The sequence below is a fragment of the Equus asinus genome, chromosome 3 (assembly GCF_041296235.1).
Source record: "Equus asinus isolate D_3611 breed Donkey chromosome 3, EquAss-T2T_v2, whole genome shotgun sequence".
NCBI lineage: Eukaryota > Metazoa > Chordata > Mammalia > Perissodactyla > Equidae > Equus > Equus asinus.
Genome location: NC_091792.1, coordinates 71,168,364 through 71,190,877, shown reverse-complemented (window position 1 = coordinate 71,190,877; position 22,514 = coordinate 71,168,364). Strand labels below are relative to the sequence as shown.

The window sequence follows — 22,514 nt, the reverse complement described above, 5'->3', positions numbered from 1 at the left end:
CCTTAGGCTTCTCCTAGCTCAAACAGGCCTTCCACAACGCAGCAGCTGGAGGCTTTCTCTAAAACACAGACCTCACAGCTTCAGGTTGAGGTCCTTTTCAGCCTCTCCCCTTTGGATAATTGTCCCAATTTCCCCTCAGAACCTGCACTCCCGCGGCATTCGCGACTCTCCATGACCCAGGTCTCAGTCCCCCTTCTCAGTCTGTTCCACCCTTCACCATTTCCTCCAAACCCCACTCAGCGCACAATACCCTCACAGCCTGGCTCAGGCTGTTGGCTCAACTGAGAATCTCTTTCGCAACGTGACCCTAAGACCCTAGCCTTCAGCCTGTGATAACCCACTCTTCAAGGTCCCACTCAAAGGTCACTTCCTCCATGAAGACTTCCTACGTCTCCCTTGCTTCTTTGTCTGCCGTTTCACAACAGGGGGCCCAAGGCTACTGGGCACTGCTTTCATCCTGTCTCCCCATCCCTATCACCCTGCACTAGTCTTTGGGCTTCTTGAAGACGAACACTTCTATTTGTCTCCACGTACTCAGCCTAACTCAGACTCTTAAAGGAAGGAGGGAGAGAAGCCAGAGAGGCTCAAAGAGGTTGGAAGAAGGGCTGTAGGGGTTGGTGTTAGGAAAATGAAAAATGGCAGACACCTAGCTATCTGCCTCAGAAATAGCTATAAGCAGCACTGACTTTCCTTTTCCCAGTCCAGCTTCCATCCCAAGAAGAACTGCTAGTGAAAGAGGAGAGCTGAAGCAGCCCTCCAGCGTCCTGTAAAAGGGGCAGTGGGGGCCCTCGCTCCCTGGGCACTCACCCCCAAGTTTCATCAGGGAGACAAGGTTGCATGTCGCTCCTTTCCGCGGTTCTTTCTTTCCAGGAATTGGCCCTGATCTTCTTCGAGCCTCCCACAAGAAGGGAGCACCCTTCCTTGGCTTGCGTCGGTCCAGCAATAATGCTAATTGGAGGGGCTGCAGCTCCTTCTGCAGCCTTGTTTTGCCAGGCATGAAAGCCCCCCCTCTCGCTTTCTGGATGTGGGTACTGTTCCCGCTGGCACCTTCCTCGGGAGTGCAATTGTCATTCAGGCCTCATAAAAGGCCCCTTACAACTCACTCAGTCACTGGACCTCATTATCCCTGTCCATTCACCACATTCATTGGGATAATTCCTCCTGCTGCCACATGCACAGAGGCGCGTGCACATGTGTTCAGACCTCAAGTCCCATTAGCAGTGAGGACACTTGAAATAAAGGGCAGCCCCACCTGAATGCAGAACTGCCCGCCCTCTCTCCTAGCTGGGGAGTCGTCGACTGCGCTCGTGTTATTTCAAGAGGTGCGGGGAGAAAGGCGGCCTCCACAGAGCAGGCAGGGAGAAGGGGCGGGTGTTCCCTGGCAGCTCCCTTCTCTAAAACACTGTCAGCCACATCACTCCACAGACTGCTTCCCCCTCCCACTCCTCCCAGAACCAGCTCGTCCTGGACAGCCAATCTCCGCCTTCCTCTTCCTTGCTAGCCTGGCCTTCAAGGCTCTCCAAAAGGGGCTCTCAAGTACCTTCCAGGCTTATCTGCTACCTCTTCGCTCCACTGGACTCCACGCCCACAGCCAGGTCTGCTCCTGCTATCCGGAGCTCATGCTGTGCTCATGTATTCTCTCCAATTACTGCTAGGGGCCCGGCAACTGCAATGGCAGAACAGCTGTTCTACCTCAGGCACCCAGCAAAAACAGGGTCCTTTCAACATTTCTTAAAGTAATGGTTAGCAAGACGGTTGTTAAGACCATGAAAAAAGTCATCAGAGGAAGCAGAGCAAAGGTGAGTCTGTGAAATAGGAGACAGGACGACGATGGAAGAGGGAAAAGAAGCCTAGCATGGAGGGAGCTGTTTTCTCTAGGGCCCACTCTATCACCTGCCACCAACCACACTCCCCCGCGCCTCGCCCAGCCACAGATTCAGGTTCCTTTCTCCTGATTTAGGACCCCAAGTCTCCTGAGTACTGAAATGCCATGACCAGGCATCCGGGGACATCCTCTAGTCCCACCGTTCCATGTGGGAGACCCTCCCTGATCCCCACCAGGGCCCACAGTCCTCCTGCTGTCCACGGGCTTCTTGGAGGACTTCACTGGCACTTAGAAGGTCCTGCACGTACAAATATCATAACTACTCAGATGAGCTCCCAAATTTCAGAGGGCAGAGGGAGGGGCTCTCACCTCCATAACCTCCTATTGCACCCGGGGCACAAGTTTGCACTTCAGCGGCTGCTCCCCGAGCTGGCTGGGCTTCCGGGCAGCAGGTACAGATCGGCATCTGCTTGCCTAGTGAGAAATAATGTTTGCTCTTTCCCAGGACAGATAGGACCTGGTGGGCAGTTGGTCTTGAATGTGGGCATTTTTTAACCCAAAGAGCACAAGATTTGGGTCAGAGAGATGTGGACTGCACCGTAACTCAGCCGTTAACTAGCTCTGAGGCCTTGGCGAAGCTACTGGACTGCTTGACCCCCAGTTTTCCTTTTTGCATTTGCAAATCACAGTTGGGCTTCTCGGCCTTGGCGTTATTGAGAAATTGGACTAGATAATTCTTTATTGTATGGGGCTGTGCTTTGTACTGTAGGAAGTTTAGCAGCATCCCTGCCTCTACATACTAGATGCCAATTGCACTCAGTTGTACAATGAAAAATGTCTTAGACATTGCTAGGCACAATTGTTCCCAGTTGAAAATCACTGATATATACACACCTTGGGGTTGTTCTAAAGATTACATTATGTGACAGCATGTGTAAAGTATCTGACACAGCACCTAGCACATAACAGGTGCTCAATAAATATTAGTCCCATTTGCGATTTTAAGTAGAATCCGGCAGTTTCCCTTCCACCACCATCGAGTGTCCCTGGGGCCTCGGAAGTGGGTGGAGTGAGGAGGGCTCTAGACAAGAGAAGCCATGCAGCCCAGTGATCTTGTCCGCGGCTGCACTGGTCTCAGAGGCGGCAGTTCACGGACGCTCAGGTGTGTCTTGGAAGTGTCTGATGGGAAAGGGCAGCGCAGCTGGAGGCCCAGAGAGGGATGCCAGCTCAGCACTGCCCTGGAGAGACCTTTCCAAGCAGGCTGCCCATTTCTGCTTCAGGTCTTCCTCCTGCCCTGCCCCAGACCTCTCCTCTGGGGCGAGAAGATGGAGAGAGGAGGGAAATCCCCAGAGGTTGTGCTTCCTTCAGGCCTAGGACCCATGGGATCTTCCAAGTCCACAACCAGGCTTCCGTGAGAGCAAAATGGATCCAGTATAGGCAATCTCAGAGCTGCCTAAGTGAGAGATACCCCAACTCCTCGGGGACTTTTTCGTTTTTGTTTTTTTTTTTAGCAGTGGAGCAGATATGACAATGGGCTGGGGCCTGGAATGTGCTCCTCTGGGTGTGGATTAGCTGTGTGGTCCAGAGTGTGTCATTCTTTCCAGGGCCCCTCATCATCCGCTCGTGGGCAGCAGCGGGACTGCTCCCTCCAATACAGTCGCTTGGAGAGGCTCTGGTGAGATCCGCAACCACACGTGCTTTGCGAAGAGAGAAAGCATTGTTGGTGGACACCCCCGCGGGGTCAGCCTCACACTGAGGGGGCGCAGCCTCACCAGAGCCACTTAGGAGGGAGTCACCGGATGGAAGGACTGAGCTAACAGGATGAGCACAGACCACGGTGCGCCATCTCTCGGAGGCCAAAGTGGAGCTGCCCTCTGAAGGTCAATGAGGTCAGTGTATTCAGGAGCTGGGAGCCCACAGCTCTGGGCTGGGAGCAGGGTCCAGCAGAGCAGATGAGGCAGGGGAAGAGTTGATTATTTTGGTTTGGTTTTGGTCTTAATCAGGAGATTAGCTGAGAAAGGGTAAAAGACATGCCAATTTCAGTTTTTTAAAATGGGGAGCTGAGATCCCAAAGCCCGAAAGGAGCATTCTTCACTTGCATGTGGGGTACCGTGGACGTGACCCAGTGGACACCTGGCCCATTCTGCACTTCCTTCCTCTGCACATGCGCTCTCCTTCCCACGCCCCCAGGGCCTGCATCATCTCAGGCCCAGCATGTGGCAACAACCTGCAAGACGGCCTGTCGTCTCCTCCCACTGGCCCGGCCTGCACAAAGGTCTTCTCAACACAGACTTCACCACCTGCATCACTCATCTTCCTGGTCCCCCTTCCTGCTCCCATGGCCCGCCTCATTGAGATCAACGCTACCACCTGACAGCGCTAGAAAACCTGTGCATTAAGAGGGGAGATCAGGGGCTGGTCTGGTGGCGCAGCAGTTAAGTTTGCACATTCTGCTTCGGCGGGCCGGGGTTCGCTGGTTCGGATCCTGGGTGCGGAGGTGGCACCGCTTGGCACGCCATGCTGTGGTAGGCATCCCACGTATAAAGGAGAGGAAGATGGGCACAGATGTTAGCTCAGGGCCAGTCTTCCTCAGCAAAAAGAGGAGGATTGGAAGCAGATGTTAACTCAGGGCTGATCTTCCTTAAAAAAAAAAGGCGAGATCAAAAGTCTTGTGTTTGAATCCTATCTTAACACTTACTCCCTCATGGAGAGAACTTGGCCAAGCCTCTGAGCTCTCTGAGCTCCTCCCCTGATCTCTGAAAATGGCATAAAGATCTTACATGTGACCTCATCGTTGTGCCGTGAGGATCAAGGACACGGTGGACGTGAAAGGGCTTTCTGAACTGCCACCTGCAGTGCCAGCCCCACAATCCACGCAGGGCTCTGCAGCCTCTCTCAAGGTCCATTCAGGAGGGTTTGCTTACGGTTCTCATGTTGTTTCTCTCCATAGCCATCCTCCCTCCTTTAACGGGCCAGGTCAACCCTTCCCGCGAGCGCTCACTGACGTCCCATCCCGACGTCCTCTTTCACTACCCGCACCCTGAGTGCCGAGACCCTGACCTCTCTCAGTTCTTCTGCGCAGGTAAGTGTTAGGATCCCCCAACGAAGTGCCTGGGGTTTACCCAGGACCTCACTTAATCCTCTCAATAATCTTAGCAAAGTCTCTGGATACAAGGCCAGTATACCAAAACCAACTGCACTTCTATATACTAGCAACAAATACATAGAAAAATAAATTTTTAAAACATACCATTTAAAAAATGTACATACCTGGGAATAACTGAGTTACACGTGGCGTCTACACTGAAAACTGTGAAGCATTATTGTGATAAATTAAAGAAAATCTAAACATGTCAGGTTCATGGATTAGAAGACTCAATATTCTAAAGATTTTAATTCTCTCCAAACTATCTATAGAGTCAATATAATCCCAATTAAAATCCCACAGCTTATCTACTAAAACACAAAGGGCCAAGAATAACCAAGACCATCTTGAAAAAGAACAAAGCTGGAGGGTGTATGTTACCAGATTCCGAGAGTGATAAAGTAACAGTCATTAAGATAATGTGGTGTTGACATAAAGGTCGATAAATTGACCAATGGAACAGAACGAGTCCAGAAACAGTCCTGCATGTGTCTGGCCACTTATTTCTGACAAAGAGGACAGGGCAGAGCAGTGGGAATATAAAGTTTTTATTAATTGCTGCTGGGTCAATGGTAATTCATTTACAAAAAGTGAATCTTGATTCCTACTTCACGCTACATATGAACAACTTCACATGAATTATAAATATAAACTCAAAAGGTATAACACTAAAGCTTCCAGAAGAAAACGCAGAAGAACAACTTTTTGGCCTTTGGATAGGAAAAAATTTCTTAACCAAAACATGAACACCACTAATCACAAAGCAAAAATATTGATAAATGAAGAATTTCTCTTCATCAAAGGTCTCCATTGAGAGTGAAAAGGCCAGGGTGGAAGATGTTTACAACACACGTCTGACACAGGGGTCCCATCAGACTACAAAAATACTTCTCGTAAACCTCTAAGACAGAAACCAAATAAAAAATGAACCAAAGATTTGAATTATGTGTTTCATAAAATAGAATATGCAAATCACCAAAAATGTATAAACAGGTGCTCCCCATGTTGGTCCTCAGGAAAATGCAAGTTAAAACCATAATTAAATACCACTAAACAACCAGTACAATAGCAAACTGGAAAAGCCTGACCACACCCAGTGTTGGTGAGGACGTGAAGCGAGTGCAGCTCTCATGCACCACTGGTGGCAGTGCCGGTACGTCAGCCACGCCAGCAAACGGGCAGGAGGGATTCAAGCTGCACAGATGAACGCCCTCTGACCCGGCAACTCCCCCTCTAGACGTACACCCAGTAGAAACTTTCACACGCCTTTACTAACAACCCAGCAGCATCACGTGTAAGGGGCCCCAACTGGAAATGCCTGGAAACCTAAACCCTACCTCCAGTAGAATTAATGAGCGGGGTACACTCAGACAGCAGAATTACGGAGCAACAGGCATGGTGGAACTGCTGCCACCACCACCACACGGATCTTCTCACACAGCACGCCTACTACGTGACTCTAGAAACAAGACACTACGAAGAGGTGAACAGTATGGAGTCAGGAGGAGGGATGGACATGATTGGTAGGGGGACCGGGGGGCTTCTGGGGTACTTTTAATGCTCTATCTTTTGCCTCAGGTTCTATTTATATGAAAACTGTGAAAATTTACCTGTTTGGTCATCCACAATTTGTGCACATTTCTGTATGTTTATTATACTTCAATAAAGTTTTCACTTAAAAAATTCTCACAACAACCCCATGAGGTGATTCTTTCTTTCCAGTTTACCAACGAGGAAACGCTCAGAGGGAACGGGAACTGGTCGGATGTCACACAGGGACGAGAGGCAGAGAACGGTCCCCACCTGCCCTGTGGGCACGCCTCGACCCGGCCTCCTGACTCCACAGACAGTGCTCTCTCTCTCCAGGAGCTCAGTCCTCACTGGGGCTCACAGAGGCCCTGCGTGCTGCTGCCTGGTGCTCCCGTTGCTGTCAGCAAGGGGATGGCCGCTGCAGCCCTGCAGACCCTCAGTGCTATGGGTGCATCTTTCTGTCCCTCCAAATTCTTCTGTGGAAGCCCAACCCTCAGTGTGGACGGTGTCTGGAGATGGGACCTTGGGGAGGTGATTACGGCTAGACGAGGCCATGAGGGTGGGATCCCATGGTGGGAGTAGTGCTCTTGTAAGAAGAGGAAGAGACTAGAACCCTCTTTCTCCACCACACGAGGACACATCAAGAAGGCACCATCTGCAAATCAGGAAGTGGGCACCAGACACGACATATGCCAGCGCCTTGAGCTTGGACTTCAGCTGCGGAACTGTGAGAAATGAATGTTTACTGTTTACGCCACCCAGTCTACGGTATTTTGTCACAGCAGCCTCAGCTGACCGAGACACTCAATGAAGGGACAAGGCGGCCAGAGCGAAATCTATACACTTGCTCACCTACCCTTGTCTCTCTCTTCCTCCCTCCTACTGTCCTTTCCTTCCTGCTCTAAAGAGTGTCCCTGAGCTTGCCTGGTTCCTGACTCTGCCTCCTTACCTGGCAGAGTGGTGCCATCTTTAGGACCAGGCTAGTAGGGTGGCCTCAGCCGTGCTCCCAGAATGTGGCCCCGAGATGCAGTGGAGAGTGAGTGTGGGGGAGAAAGAATGCTGTCCTGGCTCCTTCCTCTTCCCCAGGCCACCTGCAGCCGTGCCACCACCAGGCAGGGTGGGGTCTCCTGCCCTGGCTGCCCCTGGTGAGAAGCTCACAGGCGAGGAGGAGCTGGACTGTGCTGTCTGCTCAGCTCTACCTCTCCCTCCGCCAGGGCTTCGTCCTGACTCCTCCCCATGTCTCAGCCTCACAGCTCTTTTCTCCTTCCCCAAGAGAAGAAGGAGTGAAGCTGTCTCTGTTGGCAGACCACTGGGAAGGGGTTCCTTCCCTCTGTCTCTCTCCCTCCCCCACACAGCTGGGAGATGCTTAAGTCTCCGCCTTGCTGAAGAACCAGGCCCAGGAGCCTGTCAGAAGCTTCCTCTGAAAAAGCTGACTGCCAGCCTCCCAGGGCTCAGGAAGAGGGTCACCGCTGCCCAGGAAAGGCTGTGGGGAGAAGCTGACCTCCCCTCCCATCACCTCAAGCTGAAACTGCAGAGTACGGTCCCTTGGGCGTCAAGCAGGGAAGAGAGATTTTTCAGCTCCCATCTGCTGAGTATTTCCTCCAGTATTGGACGAAGCACCATGGACACATGATCTGGTGCAAGCAGCACCCCAACCCCAAGAGGGGCCTCTGTTATTATCCCCATCTGACAGATGCACAAAATGAGGCCTCAGGGCTTATATCTGGCAAGTGGCAGTGCCTGGATTTGAACCCAGGCTGTGGTTCACAGCCTCCAGCAACGCACACACTTCTTTAGCTCCAGTGGCATCAGGCACACGGCACTCTGCTCAGCACAGACCTCACCAGTAGCAAGTAATCCCCACCCCACACCCCCACCCCCCACCCCGCCCCTGGCCCTCTCCCTCCCAGGCTGCCCTGCGCTCTGGGTTCTGTCCGGAGGCCCTCTGAGCCCCTTCCACCCCTAGCCATGGGCCACCGCTGGGCCTGTCCAGCTTCCGTTTCCTTATCTGTAGACTGGGGCTAACAGGAGGACCTACCTCCTGGGTTTCTGTATGTGCTGAGTGAAATTTTATTTGTAAAGGAAGTAGGATATAATTAAGAGCTTAATAAATAGCAGTTTTTTGTTTTGTTTTGTTTTTAAATGTCAAATAAAAATGGCAAGTAATAGGATATATTGGAATATATGAGGAAGCCATTTGGTGTAAACCTAATTCGGCCTGACCTTGTCTTTCCAAAAGGGCCTGACCAGAGGCCGTTGAGCATGCATTGTATATCTGCTTTAGACATTCCCTATGGCAAGAGCAAAAGGCCCTTGAGATAAAGGTGCAACTTCCCTCCCCCTCCCAATGTTGGAGTCTCCTTAAGGATTAAGTATCTTTCCTTAGGCTAGAAACTGATTGCTGCGCTCACCTGTGACCCGCCCAGCTCCAGACAATAGACTTGCCTCCTGCTACGCCCACCAAGATAGCAGACCCACTACCTGCTGTGTCCATCAAGTGCTGTGCCAACAGGGCAATCTTGTGACTATTGTGGGAGGGACATTTCAATCATATGTGAAACACCCTCTTTGAGGGTATATAACCGCCCTGTGTACCCCCACTTCTTTGGAGTGCTCTGTTCCTTTGTGGAAAGACTCTCCCGGGTTATAATCCTAAGATTTAAGCTCAGAATAAACTCACCCAAATTTTCATTTATAGATTGGTTATGGGTTATTTTTGTCGACATAAAGATCGGCACCTGAGCTAACAACTGTTGTTAATCTTCTTTTTCTTTTTTTTTTTCTGCTTTTTCTCCCCAAATCCCCCCAGTACACAGTTGCATATTTTTTTAGTTGTGGGTCCTTCTAGTTGTGGCACGTGGGACGCTGCCTCAGCATGGCCTGGCAAGCAGTGCCACGTCCGCGCCCAGGATCCAAACCGGCGAAACCCTGGGGCACCGAGCCAAGCTTGCGAACTCAACCACTAGGCCACGGGCAGCCCTGTTTTGTTTTTTAAACATATGGGGCTTGGTGACTCAAGATATTGCAAGGCTCTCACCCTAGGCTCAAACTCTTGGTAGTTTTCTCTAATGTTGCAGACTCCTAGGCTCTCTTTTCTTTCATTATCTAAAGAACTGTGGACATTTCCATTTGGGGCCTTTAAAGATTAGATTAAGAAAAAGATCATTTCCATTTGGGGCCTTTAGAGATTAGATTAAGAAAAAGATCATCTATCAATCCTTGGTAGGACTTGCTGTTGAAGTGCCAAGAACTCAGTGATCTGACGGAGTGAACTCCCTGAGGACAGGGTGCTCCCTGGGGAGCAGCACGGAGCCTTCTCCAGAAGAGCCCAGTACCTTTAAGGAATGGAGCAGACAGGCAGAAGCACGGCCTCTACAGGAGGGAGCAGTCCTGGCCTCTGCCTGCTGATACAGAGGGTTGGAGGCTGGAGTGCCTTTAGGGGAAGTGTCTCTTTGATCCTCCTGCATGAGCTCTGAGTCCCAACCAGCTGACAGCAGCCCAGCCCAGGTGTGATGACATCAGCCTGCCTCTGTCCTCCCCTGAGGCATTTCTGTGGGTCTCTGGCCCTAATTCCCACGTTGGCCTCCACCTGTCTCTTGCCTATACTGTTCAGTCCACAGTTTCTGCCACCAATCCCTGGAGGAAGACTGAAGAGGAGCACCTGAGTCCAGGGAGGGGAGAGAGGAGCACAGAGCTGGGGAGTCCGGGGTTTCATCTCCACTGGGAGGCACGGGGCAGGAAGAGTGAAGGTGGAGCAGTGCAGAGGCAGTGTGCATAGACCACACCCAGTCCTGCACCAGGTCTGGCGCATACTGCACACCCCGTGTTTTTCTGGCAAAAGAAACTTTCACAGTCACCCCTCTTAGAAACCAGACTCTACCTTCTGCTGGGCATCCTTCTATCTTTCGATGTGGAAACATAGTTGCCTGCAAAGACTGAGATCCTGAAAGGCCTTTCTGGTCCTCAGGAGAAGTGGCTGATCACTGGGGTCTCCGCCACTCGGCGCCTGCAGACTCGTGTCCTGGCTGCCTCAGAAGCACTGTGCAGCCGGCACAGGTCCGGGCAAGGCAGACAGACAGCGCTGCAGTTGGACGGATCTGCAATTGGCTGCTCCCAGAAACCCCCACGTGCCTCGCTGTCTCTGTCCCTCAGGTACTCCAGCTTCAGGCAATGGAGCACAGTCCTCAGCTGCTGGTGGAAAGATGTGGGGGAGGGGAGACGGGCACTGGGTCTGTGTTGCCGTCATCCTGTTCTCCTGGCCTGGGATGCATTCCCTGGGGCGCACCTGGGTGGAGACATCTTAAGCAGGGACTTCAACATTCACCATCATTTTTGCCTCTTGGCAGACTCCCCTAAAATCACTGCGTGTCAATGAGAGCAAGGCTTAATTCCAGGCTGCCTTGTGCTTCTTGAAAAAATTCCACATCCCTTGTCAGCTTCTGAGTCCACGAAGCTGCCGTCCCCGGGACTGGGCAGAGGGCAGTCCTTTGAACTCTGTGTCAGTCCCGCCTGTGGGAGGTTCCCACCGCCGCCTAATTTCAGGGGGAGGGGAGACTGCCCAGAGGCAAGTCCCATGGCTTCCTTTGTTCCTGGGTGGCTCTTTGAGATCTCTTCAAGCTGGCCTAGTCCCTGATCGCATCAGAAGGCGCTGCAGCTGAGCCGGCACCCCCTCTCCCAGCTGCTCCTAAAAGCCGTGTGAGCCTGCATTGATGGAGGCACTGCCTTCTCCCCAACAGACACCAACATGCTAGAACAGAGAGGTCGCTGGACGCTGACGACTCAGGTTCTAACATCAGATCAGAGACCTAAGAGCTGTGTGCCTGGGAAGACAGAACCTCAACCCTCCGCGCCACACCATTAGCATGAAAAAGTTTCCTCCACCAAAAACAAAGACACAGAGGAAAAGAGAAGTCAGGTGGCCAGTGCATTAAACGCCTGCCTGTTTCACGTGGTAGGATGCCAGTATGTGTCCCTGGTAGGGGATGCCTGTCCCCAACAGGAACAGCTTCTGCTGGGTCCAGCCAGGCTGCCTGCCCGCTTCTTGTATAATGCCAAGTAGGCAGAATAAATGTTCCCCTAATTTTCCCACACAGAACAAGACTCTAAAGCCTTATGCATTTCTCCCATGTGAGAGTCTGCCAGACCTGGGCCCTCCCACCTCCGTGCATCTCCCATAAACTGAATGCGGAGGGAAATTTCATCTTGTTTGTTTTTCTTTCTCCCCCTTTCCTGACCTTATGTGTAACGTAATCCAGAAAATGATCCAGATGGCAAAGACATTGGCTTCAAAGTGGGAGGCAGGATGGAGGAAGAAAGAGGTGCAGTGTGAACCCCTAGAACGCAGCCACTCCCCCTGGGGAGAAGCCTTCCCTGAACTTGGGTGCACCACGCGCTGTGGGTGGCGCTGCGGGTCCCTCGCTGATCTGCAGAGGCCTGGAGCCTCCCTCTCATGTCCTCCTCTCCTTCACACACAAGTGGCACGAGCCAGTGTGAGCAAGAGCTCCACCTTCAGCGCTGTCTAGACCTCAGCACACTCAAGGATGCTGCAGGGATCTGTTCTACAGAATTTTGTAAGCTAATCTTAATTTGGTCACATTGACAATGTCGATGGAGATCCAGAGTGATAAAGGGGGACACAGCCCCTCACAGTGTTTTCATTTACTACTGTCTCCCTTTGCCAAAGTGAGCGGATAAGAGAGGAGTTGTCCCAGGCAGCACCACCTGACCCCAAAGTTGTCCCTCCCTGAGCCCTCTGACATGTGCCTGCTCTAAGGGCTCCCAACCCCCCTGCACAGACAGCTCAGCCTCATGCGGGGTTTCCTTTCACTGGAGCTGACGGCAAGCGGCTGAGGCGATCAGACACGGAGCTCTGGCTGGGCTTCACGTGCCTTTACTTTTACTGGCCCATGTCATTTTCATAACAATTCAATATGGGACCAGGTACATTTTAGAGATGAGAAAACGGAGGCTCAGAGAGGCTAAGGGCTTGCCCAATGCCGCACAGTTAATGGCTGGGATCCAAACACTGGCCTGATCCCGAGACCCAGTTCTCTCTGCCGCCCACTCCCAAACTCGCCCACAGGCCTGATGGGCAGGAAGAAGCGCACGGCTCACCTGTGGGACTCAGCGGCCCTTGCCACCAGGGCTGCGGGCCTCCATCCAGGTGAGGACGAGCCGGCCGGGAGAGGAAGGGAGCGTGCCTCGCTCCAGTGCTTCCCGAGGAGCACCTGCCTCCAGGGCCGCCTGCCGGAGACCCCGCAGGACGCTGACTCGGCTGGCAAGAGGGAAGTTCTGGGGCAGGTCCCAGGAGGAGGAACCTTCCAGAGGAGATGGGGGTGGCGTTCTGAGAGCTCCCCGCTGCGGGGGAGCCTGCTCTCTGAGACTGACAGAGGCCCTGCTTGAGGAGAACCGGCTCCTGCACCGGGAAGCTCCCTGCCTGTCCGCGGTCTCTCCCGGTCTGGTCCGGGCCAATGCACTGGCAGCTCATGCGGCTGAGCGGCTCCCGCCCTGCCCGACTTGTTCAAATTTGGTTTTAGCTGAGCACACTGGAGGCAGAGGCCGAGAACTTCTTCTCATTTTTGAAAGGTGCCAACTGGTAGCTGCTGTGACTGGCATAGTAAGCCTTTACTGTCGTGTTAGCTGGGAGCTTTGCAGAACCTTTAGAACAGGGGAAAAGGAGGAGGAAAAGAAGTAAAACGCGCCAAGCACCCAGACAAGAAAGAAGACAGGAGAGAAAAACGGAGGCCTTGGGTATCAGCTGTCACTGAAGTCCAGGGACTCCTTTGACTTGGGTGGGGGAAGTCCATAAAGACTGAGGACATCCCACCCTTGACAAGGTCATGTATGTCCCCTGGGGCAAGCCTAACACTCAGGGCTTGAGGATCTGATGAATTCTGCTCCCCTCAGTCCTCATCCACAATTAGCAGTGGGTTCGTGGAAAGGGTCTGGAGTGAGAGCAGCTGTCCTGGCTCTGCCTCTAACCGTGGGACCCTGAGCAAGTCCCTCCCAGTCTGCTCTGCATCTTCATCCATTTAAAAAAACTCCCCCGTGATTCCTTCTAGGTCCAAAGCTAAGAGGTGTTACCCATCGATCCTGTTATAAATAAGTCCTTGACCCAGCACACTGACCCCTGACCTTTGATCTTGGACTAGGAACTTCCCTCTCCTTGAAACCTCAGCTACCCCACACTTCCAGGCTGTGTGAGATCTCTGGGAACATGTGCTATCAACCAGGAGACAGGGAGGAGGACAGAAAGGTGTTCTAAAAAATAACGTGATTTCTGGAAAGAAGGTGCTGACCCTCAAGTCCATTCCCCACTGCCCTGCTAGGTAAAGGTCCCAAACTAAGGTCGGCTAATGCCACTCCCCTGCCTGCCACTTAACGGCCCCCACTGCCTCCCAAATAATACACAGACTCCCAGCCAGGTCGCAAAGCGCTCCTCAACCTGACCCAGTTTGCCTGTTTCCCACCACTTACTGTCTGTTATCTTTGCTACCCCTCCTCCATCTCTTAAAATCACACCCCGCCCACAGGTCATCCATGAGGAGTCTTTAGACTGACTGGGCTCTCTTCACACTGACATTTTTTTAATGTATCTGTCTCCTCCCCCATCCCAGGCCAGGGACGCCTCGTGGCAGGTCTCCGTCTTGCTCATCTGTGCTTCTCCCAGGATCTGGCAGAGTACTTGCCATAAACCTAGCAGTCCATGACTTTAAAAGAATGAAATTCAAACAGAAAGAACAGGTTCCTGGGCCAGAACAGCAGTTCTCAGAGGTGAGTAGAGAAAAGACAACACCTTGGGGGAGAAAGTGTTTCTTGTGGGAGAGTGGACAGAATGGCATTTAAGGGTCTTTTCAACCCTGAGAGTTGTGTTTCTGTGCAGAGGACCGGACATTTCTTGAACGCAAGCTCTTTAGTTTCCTGGTAAATCTTGGAACCCTAGACTTAGAGGTCCTGCGTAGCTCTAAGACAGAAGTCACTCCATCATCAGAGAAGGTTTCTAACAGATGGCGGAAGCAGGCTGGGAGGCCCAGGCTTTGAAAGCCGGGTGCACCTCGTCACCCTGGTGGATGAGGAAACGTGGTCTCAGGAAAGGCTGAGCGTCCCGCCCACACCCGCCGGCAGCGCAGAGCCTCTGAGCAGGGGAGCACAGGCAGCTGGGACCCTTCCTGGGCCCTCAGCAGGCGCTCCCTTTCTCCCTTTATAGTGCAGGTGGAGGCTGCGGGCTCCGCCTGGCCTGGCGGCTCTTGTTTTCCCACCTGCCGGCAGTGCGGTTTGTCTGCTGGCGCCACTGAGGCGTTGGGCTGGGGGAATTTGATCGGCAGGAGGGAAGGTTGTCTCCCTAAGACTTGAGCACAGTCTAAGCCTTCCCTCCCTCCTCCGCGTGCCCTGCTGAGATGCCCTTCCTGAGGAGGGGAGGGGCAGGAGGAGCCGAAGCGGGAGTGTCTGAGGCTTGCAATAAATAAGGGAGGTGCCGGGAGTCTGAAGTGTCCTGAAACCCTGCCGCCTGACCTCGCTGTGAAGGTGGCAGGGCAGACCACGCACAGGCATCCTCTGCAGGACACACTCAGACAGAGCTGCCTCTTAGCACCTGGCAGAAGGGCCAGAGAAGCCTCAGGGCTCACTCCCCCAGACTTCTGACCCTCAACATTCTCAGCATGGCTCCCTAGCTGTGTGGAGGCTTCTGGGCCCAGGGTTTTCCCATTATCTCCCTTGAGAAGAGGGCGGTAGAGAAGGACCTGCACTGGGAGGCCCACCAGGTTCCCAAGCCAGCTTGGGTTGGCGCTGCCTTCCCCTTCCAACCTCTCTCTGGGAAACCAAACACGCCATCGGGCACTCAGAGGACCTCCTATCTAGGTCATTCTGCTCTGCCTGATGGGTCTCTGCTGTCTGACATGAGAGCCGACTCTGTTCTCCACCTCCTGCCAGCCCAGTGCAAGGCTTGGGTGCTGGATGAACTCTCCAAGGGAGCCACCTCTGTTGGCTGGAGATCCCTCAAGCCTTCTGCACCAGGACAGGAGGCCTTGAAGCCTCTGCTTCCCTAGCTGGTGTGTTCTTCTGTGGGGTAACCCTTGCCCTCGCTGAAGCGTCCTCAAGGAGACAGGAGACCAAGCGCTGGAAAGCTCCCTGGTTACTCCTCCTCCTCTTGCCTGCCTGGGTTTTTGGACCCTGTGGCAGCAGAGGGAGAGACGAAATGTCTAGGTGGGAAGGGCCACCGTAGGCCTCGTCATCATCAATCAGCCATCTGGGGCTGAGCCCTGACTCTGTCCAGGGCCTGGTGTGACACACCTGAAGCACAACACACTTTCTCTTTCAAGGCGTTTATAACCTAGGCTGGGAGGAAGGATAGAGAAGGAGCTGAATACTAACACATGGGAACATATGCTCAACAGGCATGACAGTCCCTACTGGAGAACGGAAGGAACAGGGAGTTGATGAGGTTGGAGTTTTCTCTCCCCACAGCTACATCCTTTCCTCCCTCCAGACCAGGCAAGGGCAGCCCCAAGTAGTGCAGGGACCCCTGTCATCCTAGAATGCCTGCATCTCCTCCCACTGAGCCAGGATCCACACTCCCCATTGCCCACTGCCCCACGTTACTGGAGTCACCGGGGAAGGTGCCAGTGAACCCGAGCTTTGCTTCCCTGCCTCCTCCGCTCTGACCTCCTTCCCTCTCCCCCTTCCCCACATGCCTATGCTCAACTCTCTCTCTTTCCAGCAGGAATATAATGTTCAGCTGCTCTACACCCACTCTCTGAATGCTGCCAGCAAATAATGACTAAGGTGGTGGGTGGAAGTACAGCAAGTTGAGACCAATTTAGCGGCCCAGGCTGCCAGGAGGAGGGCAATTTAGCAGCAAAGAGCTTTGCAACAGCAAGGAGGGTGAAGATGCCCCCAAAGCCAGGGAGCCAAGTGCATAGCCCTGCCCTGGCAACCCGGGCAGGGACCCCTCAGCCACCTAGCAGTCTATGCATTGAGGTTAGATTTATGCAAGGGGCAGTGTTTGTCCTTAGATACCACTTGCTTTTCAGAGCAATGCCCACCTCCACTGTTGACACCTTTGAGGGGTCCACGTCCCTGCACACCCCTTGGGCTGGGCATTTCACCTAGACTGGTCCCTCTTTTTCTGGTGGATGCTGTGGTCTAGGGGCATCTGCAGCTCTGAGGGGCTGACGGCACCCGAAATACTGCTTGTGGGTATGGCAGAAACTGAATTTCTATGGTATCAGGGAGGTGGCCGCTGAAGCACACTTCAGATCAGGCCACAGAGAGGCCAGCCCAGGTAGACACAGGTGTGGATCTTCCAGGTCCTGCCATCTGGGAATCTTACGACTCACGTTATGGGATGTGCCTTGAGTGTGGGGAGCAGAGGAGAGCACATCTCCAAGGGAGAGATGATGGGAATGGAAGAACGAGTGTCGGGTATGTGTATCTGCTGGCAGCATCCTGAAGGCAGATTAACTGACGTGGAAGCAAATCTATGAGTGATCTGGACAGGGAGGCCCTGCACTGCCTGTGTGCCAGGTCCTGGGGAAAACCCACATCACATCTGTTCAGACACCAATTTGGCCTGTCACTTAGTAAGGAAAACCCCCTCTCTGCTGGACTGATTGGAACAATTAGTTTTAGCTGTTAGCTAATGCATACGCGTGCGCGCACACACAGGCACACACACACGCACACACACACATATACACACACACACAGTTTGTCCGCTGTATCTTCCACCCTCTCTTCTCTACCCGTCGCACACTCTTGCCCACTGACACTCCATGCAATTCTCTCCTTGTCTGGGGGGCCGTATCCATGTGTTACGACCTCGAAGCCTGGTTTCCACACACGGCTTACACACCAGCGAGGAGACTGCTGTCCTGTTTTAGTTTGGAACTTATTTGTTTATGAATAAGGTGGAAACACTGAAATAGATTATGGAATAGAGTTTGATATTCCAATGAAATGTCATTAGTTCAGATTCTGTGAAAGCAAAATTAGCCATAATTTCAAAGTGGTGTGGACTAAACCTTATGAATTGATTAGCTATAGAAAAGAACCCACATAAGATAAATTTCATTCCTTAAGGTAAGTCCCAACTAGACATGCTGTTATTCTAGATACTTCCTGGTTTATTGCTTATTGAACTTAACATATATGCATAACAAGTGCTTAGGGATAATGGGGGGGGCACAGAAAAAGCAAAGAAAACTCTTAAGACTGCTATCATGTTTGAATTACAATAATTACGAAGTAATCAAGTTCTTACAATTTTAAAAACCTTTTTCTTTACATTAAACACCTGTCAACAATTTAGTGAACCTAAATCTGTTTAATGAATGAGGCCCAGTAGCTGAGTGGTTACAGCCCTGGATGGGGAGTCAGGATAGCTGGGTTCAGATCCCAGCATTCCACCGAAAATGTTGGGTGAACTCCTTCATTCAGTTTTCACTCAGTTTTCTCATCCGTCAAATTGTGAAAGAACTCTTCTCACACAGTTGTAAATAATAATGATGCCCCTTTTTAAAGTGTGAAGTCCTGTACAAATAAAAGGGGCTATTGAAGTCATTATTGTCGGAAGCCTAGGGATGGTGCTAGGCCATCGGTGGAGGTTGGTGTCTGGCAGGAAGCAGGAGAGAGAAGCAGGATGGAGGCCGCAGATGTAGAGGAGCTCTCCAAGCGGCAGCTGGCCTGCGCCCGGCCCACTGCTTCTCCAACCCTCAGAGGATGGCCCCCAAGGCCAGTCTGCCCACTTGCTCGCCTGGAAGCAGTGGTGAGAGGTGAGTGACCTCCCATTCTCCACTCCCCAGCTCTGTCTGGTCTGAGTGGCTGGCTAAGCCAGGCAGAAGGAGGTGACAGACTCTCACCAGGGTTCCACTTGGAGGAGAAAGCCCCATCTCCTCAGCTGTCGGCTTTCATCTTAGGGCGATGACCTTGGCTACTGCTATGGTCACTCTCTTTATACCTTCCTGAGGTTCAGCTTCAGCATTCAGTTCCTGACCACATCCTCCCTGGTGTCTTCCAGCTCACCTCCTGCCTGCTGAGCAGTTCCCGTGTTCAAAGTAAGTACAGTCCAATTTTCTCTGTAGTTATTGATTCTTGTGTGCTGGTTCCTCTTCCCAAATCTCATCATAAATTTTAGTCTCAAACTATTATTTAGCCATTTTTTAAATCCTCATCTCCCTGGCACCTTGCATGGATAAGACCTTTAACAGCAAAATGCAGTTTTCAAACTCAATCAATGATCTTTGAAAGGAAAACTAAAATCATTACAGACCCTTGGGAAGGCATGTGGCAACCTGTCACCTCCTTCTGCCTGGCTTAGCCAGCCACCCAGACCAGACGGCGCTGGGGAGTGAAGGGTGGAGGTCACTCACCTCTCACCACTGCCTCCAGCCAAGCGAGCCCGCAGATCGGCCTTGAAGGCCCAACAGGAGAAAAAAACAGGTGGTAAAGGACATAGGAAGGGAGTCACTGGACCCTGACCGTGTGACCTCGGGCCAATCTTGGCCAGATTACCTCCTCAAACATGGTAGCAATTCACACTCTCAACAGCAGCGGGAGAGTATCCATTTCAGACCAGTGGTTTTCAAACTGTAGCAGAGCAAAGATCTCTTCAAAAGCAAACTCAAAGACCCACCATGTAAATTGCCTAGATTCCCCAAGCATTGGGATACTTCTCTACAGGCAAAACCCCAGAAACACCTCATCATTGCCCTGGAACCACCGCCCCCTGGGGTTCCAAGTGCACAATTTTAAAACCCCAAGTCTAGATCACGCCTGGCACCTCCCACCTATATAATTGTACTTGTCTGTTGATCGACCTGTAGATAGAGCGCTTGGGTGGCAGGGTGGGTGGGGCTAGGTTTTCCTCAGGCTCCTGAACTGCTGGAGGCAGCAACTGGGACGGCACAGCCTTTCAGGCCAAGGCCGAGAAGGAGCTGGCCCAATAACAGAGGCAGGAAAGTCAGAGGCCATGCAGAAATCCGCTGCTGGGAACAGTGCTCCCCGCCAAGGGTCTCTGACAGCTCTTTTCTTGCCCATTACCTTATTAAACCAGTATTTACTGAGGGCTTTTCACTGGAGCCGGACACTGTACTCTGGGCGGGGGATTTACGACACAATCTCCGCCTCTGAAATCGCTGCGGGTTCTTCAGGCGCCGACAGGTAAACGCCAGGCTAGCACGGAGTGACCATGGAAACTCAGGAAGGCAGGCAACCGGGTCTGAGGGTGAGGCGGGAGGAGGTTTCTGGGAGGTGCTGATCCTTATGATTAAAACCAGAAGTGGAAGCGGGAGCTAGTTAGATGGAGGTAGAGGGACAGGGCAAGAACCTTTTACAGAGAAGAAAGATGCATTTCTACATTCAAAGGTAGCAGAAGAAAGAGAGCGAGCCAGGGGCTGAGCTGAGTTCGAATCCCAGCTCCGTTTTCGATCCCAGCTACATTATTGGACTCTCCTCGTCTGAGAGGCCTCCACAGCCTGCAGGGCCGTGGAGAGGCCTAAACGAGATAATGAACACAGCACTGGGCACACAGCTGCCTAGGGAATGTATTAAGTGGTGTTCAATCCTACCCGGGACACGAGTCTGTCAGCTGCTTAACCACAGGTTTGCCACCAGCACCTCTCTCCCGGTTGTCGCCTCGCTGCCTGGCCCAGAGCCTTGCATTCTGAAGGCACCCAATGAATACCTATCAAATGAACGCTGAATAAGTACAAAGGCATATAAATAATTTTTCGGGATTAGGAAGCCGTTGTCATAAGGCTGGAGCCCATCTACCTCTCCGCCCATACGGGCGGACCCACGGCTCCTCAAACTTCGCGGCTGACGTTTCCCTCACACACGGCCACCTCACCAGCTCTCCTGGCACACACCACACAGCAGCACACTGCCCACGGCAGCACCCTCACACACATCAGTGGGGCACACACAGGGACACGGGGCTCCTCCTTCAGACACAAATGCGCAAGCTGAATGGTCACAACAGGTTTTACCTTGTGAAGTGCACAGAGGCTGCCCAAAATGTTAAATAGAACTACCTCAAATGTCTCGTCCTCCCTCTTGCTCACACACAGACACCTTCAAGAGACACCTTCTTTCTCCACCTGAGTTTCTTCTTACCTCAAGCAGAGTCAGTGTCCCACACTCACATCTACCCAGTTGAGACCTTGTACCTGGACTCCCAGTTGCTCCCATTAGCTGTGACCCCAGGGAAAGCCCTGCCCCTCTGGTGCCTCAGTTTCCTCACTGATGGAACACAGAGAGTTAACTGTGCTTCAAGCCAACTTGGTAGTTATGTTGTGAGGATAAGGGAGATAACAAATGAGATAATGTCTGTGATATGCAGAAAGCACCTCAGAAGAAAGGCGCTGGATAAATACAAGGTGTGAACCCCACACCTGATTAGTGGGTATGCCTCTGCCCACAGAGTTCCACCCACAGACTCTGCTCACCTCCATCCTTGAACACGAACACTCTTCCTGCCCGTAAATGCTGTCTCTAATAACCATTTTCATGTATGTGCATACGCATACATACTTCCAACACCTGTATTTTCCCCATCATGCCCACAGAAAATTGTTTTTGAACTCAGAGTAAGCTCAGGTTACAAGCACTCTCTTGGCCCTGCCCACAGACTCTTCTCAAGGGTCTCTGCTACAGGAAGAATTGCCAAGCGGACAGCTCATCTCTGTGGCTGGGCTCCTTGGCTCCCACAGTTACAATTAGACTGCACTTACAGCAAAGCAGGAGACCCTTATCTGGCACAGCCTCTGCCAAGAGCTCTCCAGAACTCTGTACTCAAGCACCCGAGACCAGAGCAGAAGGGCTGACGGCCAGCAGGAGGGTGTGGATGGAAGAGAAAGGACCCAGAAACTTTAGTTGCTCAGATCCCTAAGCACTCCTTGTTCCTGGGAAATTGAGGGCTCTGAAGCTAACAGGTCCGGAACATTTTTCCAGGCCTGACACACTCGTGGGCGAGCAGAATACTCACTTGCTCCCAGTTTAATCCTTTCCACTTGGAGCAGGAAAGAGAAAGACCACCTGGCCGTTAGTGTTTTGGTGCCTGTTGCTGCTGAACTTTGTGCTCTGAAGGTTGGAGTTAAGCATGTAAAATGGTGTGTGTGAGTGTCTGTGTGTGTTTAGGGATGGACAGGCAGCTGGAGGCTGGCTGCTTGTGCTGGATGAGAGAAAGAAGTAAATGTGGCCCGTGCATAGGTGTGAGACTGTGTGTGTGTGTCTGTCTGTGTGTCTGTGTTGCTCTGGCCGACCTTCATGTCCAGGACTGACTGCGGTAACCTGCAGCTCCAGGGGCCCACTTCAACATCCAGGTTCATCACTCCCCTCTCTATCCACCCCAGTCAGTGTGACATATCCTTCAGGGAAGTATTCCTAACCTCTAACCGCACCTGAGTCCCCGCCACCAGCGCGGACACAGCCCATCTCCTAAGTTCCAGACGGAAAGTTCAGTGTCCGGTCCCAGCTGTCAGACCCTCCGCCCGGGGCCAGGCCCCTCCGGCCTCACGCACACCTCCGGCTTCCTCACCTCCCACATCACTGTCACCCATACTGACGTCCATCAAGATCAGACTCGGGCGGGGAGTCGATAAACCCGGTCTGCAAGAGAGGAGACAAAGACAGAAGGACGGACGCACCACCCTTTCCCGGGGCTGGGACCGGACCGGCAGCACCCACCCCGGCAGAGGGCAGACCCTGACAGCTGCGTGGAGAGACAAAGACAGTTGGAGATCCGACAGACAGACGGCCGGACGGACGCGCCGGCACGCCGCGGGGAGCGCGGTTTCCCCGGAGTGGGGCGCCGGGCCGGCCGCAGACGCTTCTCGGAGGGACGGGAGCCTCTCCGCGCACCCTACCTGCCTCCTGCGCGGGGGCTGGCTCCAGAATCGTTGCCGCGCGTGTCCGCGCTGCGTTCCCGTCTCTCCTCTCCCAAGCGGCCGGGCCGGGCGTGTCCCACGGCGCCCGGTACCTCGCGGAGCTGGCGGCTGGAGCAGGCGGAGGAGGACTCCG

General features: G+C 52.8%; 1 long non-coding RNA gene across 1 annotated transcript in view; it reads left to right on the top strand.

Moving 5' to 3' along the window:
• The window catches only part of LOC123284431 (uncharacterized), a 35,408-nt gene extending 27,057 nt beyond the window's left edge, over positions 1-8,351 (top strand). The window contains exon 5 of the long non-coding RNA XR_011502068.1: positions 3,430-8,351. This is a non-coding gene — a long non-coding RNA (uncharacterized lncRNA). The remainder of the gene's footprint in view (positions 1-3,429) is intronic.
• The last annotated feature ends 14,163 nt before the right edge of the window (positions 8,352-22,514 follow it).